The sequence below is a fragment of the Echinops telfairi genome, unplaced genomic scaffold, assembly GCF_000313985.2.
Source record: "Echinops telfairi isolate 266 unplaced genomic scaffold, ASM31398v2 ScPeMD7_7467;HRSCAF=8505_1, whole genome shotgun sequence".
Lineage (NCBI taxonomy): Eukaryota > Metazoa > Chordata > Mammalia > Afrosoricida > Tenrecidae > Echinops > Echinops telfairi.
This window is the reverse complement of record NW_022111368.1, coordinates 27,525,989-27,528,988: the sequence shown is the minus strand read 5'-3', so window position 1 is coordinate 27,528,988 and position 3,000 is coordinate 27,525,989.

Sequence of the window (3,000 nt, the reverse complement as noted above, 5' to 3'; positions counted from 1 at the left end):
TTTTTCATGTCTTACACTGACCAATGTCTCCCTTCACCCACTTTCTGTTGTCTGTCCCCCTGGGAGGGGTCTCTCTGCCGTTTTCATGGGGCACTTAGTTCATTTCCATCTAAGGATATTGATGAAAATAAAGTGTCTACCTTATCCTGGGGACCCGGGCCAAGGGCCATAAAACACTGGGGCATTGAACTCTGGATCTCAAGGTGCCCAACATGCTCCAAAGGCCGCACCAGAGAGGTGCGGTGCAGAAACTCCACTGGGTGAACTGGGCTCTACCACAAACACACTTGAACCCTGAGGACTTATGACTGAAAATGCACGGTGTTTGAAGCAGCAGAAGACAGCTATACCGAGAGTACTGAACTGTCGGTGGGCCAACAATCATTGACTTCCTACATCAGTGCTCTATATGCTGTATTAAGATATATACCATTCTGGCAATCCTGTGTCTGACATTCTCAGTGAATATTACTATAAATTTCTCTTGACAACCAACTCCCATTGTTTGTATAAATACCATCCAGCCACGAAAGGATGGATTCTATACAAGTGAATAATTCAGGTACTGTGATATGGAGTTAGCCTATATTGACCCAATAGTCCTCTCTCAACAGTGTTTTACAAAGTTAGTACCAGGGGCTAATCAATGACAATATTAACAGAGGATCTTCATGCTCCAGGGAGATGATCGATAAGACTCTCTACCGTCAATTAACAAGGAGGTTGTGAAAGGGAGCCAAAGTCAGATTAAAAATAACACACCCAGAAATGGGTTTGGGGCTCACACTAAATCCTGGCTCCAATTAAAGAGCAATTAGCTGTTATATCATGGCCCTGCTCGATACTTGCCCTCAGGAAGGAGACACAGAAAAGATGGGTGCTATAGCAAAGTAAGGTGGAGAAATGAGATGGTGCCCAGCTATCAGATAAAATAGCGATGGGGTCTTAAAGGCTTGTTTCCAAACAAACAGCCATCTAAGTGAGATATCAGCTAAGTCCATATGAAAAAGCACCCCCACATCAGTGACCACAGGATCGTAAATTATATCATCTGAAGTGGAAGGAGGGAGTAGTATCAGAGACTAAATGGTGAGATTCTGGTTTGCAGAATGCTATGGATGACCAACGCGTGGAAGCCCAAGATACATTCATGAGATCTGCATCAGAAAGAAGCTTCCATTAATTTCCCTCTATAAGGGAAGAAACCAGTTACCAAACAGAGCGCACAGGAGACGTGACTATACGATATCAAAATGATAAACCAGACTTGGACAGTTAAAACCTCGTTAGTTGACCCCCTCTCTGATGTATGTTGGACCTGATCTGGATTTCAGCATTTTCTCTTTGTGTGTGTGTTTTGTGGTCACATTGGGGTTTATCTCAGATGTATCTTGTCATTGTGGGGCAGGGGTCGCCCTCTTGAGTGTTCGTTATATGTTTTTCTATTTTTCAGTATATGAGACCCAGGACTGATGAACCCATAGCGACAGCAGATCGAAAATGCATTCCTAGGGGTACAGTAGGGGAGGAGTGGTAATGGGGAGCTAATATCCAGGAGTTGAAGGAGGAGGAGAATGTTTTGAAACAGATGTGGTAGCAATTGCACAATACTGCTTGATGTGATTGAACGATGGAATATGATATCTGTATTAGCTCCCAATAAAATGGTTTGGGGAAAAAATTAAAATAAAATTGTGCCCCCTATCCCCCAAAAGAGAAGATTATAGGAAAAGATTTATGCAAACAAATTGCTTTGCCTTAAAAAAATAAAGTGTCTACCTTACTCATTTTTTATAGTGTTTTGTATCTTTTTTATTATTATAAGTTTTCTGTTTTTATTTGGTTGCTTTCTTGTGATGAGCCTTTTTGTTATCTTCCTTCTTCTGAATATTTATTTTTGATGATTTTTTTTTAGTGGTTACCATGTGCTAGGGCAGGATGACTAGAGAAACAAACCCAGGGATGTTCATATGTTTAAGAAAGAGCTTTATACTGAGAAGTAATTATGCATCAAGAAAGCATCCCAGCCCAGTCTGACTCAAGTTCATGAGTCCGTTGCTAACCCATCAATCCTTTGTTGAATGCGTGTAGCCACATGCAATGTGCAGAATGCAGGGAGATCACAGGCCGGTGGGTGCAGTCATGTGGATCCATGGTCAGTGGAAAGGAAGCAGGCACAGCAGCTGACAGGGTGTCCAGCAGAGTCTCAGCATGCAGGAAGGCAGAGTGGCAGAGAGAGCAGCTCCTAGTGTCTCAGTCTCTTATGCCATCAAGGCTGCGATTTGATTGACAGGTTTGACTCCACCCCTAGCCAGGAAGTCTAGTTGACATACAATCATCTAACTACCGCACCACATAGGCTGCATTACACAAGTTATAATTGCAGCAATGTCTAACATATGAACAACAGTTGATACATAACATTAACATAATAAATCAGTTCTCACATGCTCTCCTTTCTCCATTTCTGCCAGTGTCTCTTACAAATATTTTGTCTTTGCAATATTTAGTCTTTTTAGACTAAAATACTTAGGATATTCACTATACAAGTTAAAAATGTAAGCCACTAAACATTGTTTAAGAAAGCAATGAAGATTATCCCCAGGCAAAAATGTTCACAGCCCTCCTTCACTAAGGCAAAAAACGTCTGGAGGAAAAAGATATGTCACAAAAAAGCCAAGAAAGTATGAAAATAGCAAGTACGTGGGAGTCTTAAATTGCCAATTATTTGGACAGCATCAAAAGCAAGAGACTGGAACTGAAGTCCACCGACTTCCAAACCTGCGACCTTGGAACAGCATCCCGCTGCTTCTCACACGTGTGTGTTAGCTCTAAGTACAAAGGAGTCTTTCAGTTCCTTTAAGCTGTAACAAGTATGTTTAACGTCAACTCCAGTTCCCTTCGTGGGGTTACCGGATCGCATCATTTTGATGTGGTCTATGAAGAATGTTGTACACTCTGAAAAGACAGAATCTAAAATCCAGAGAGCCCACAGCTAGC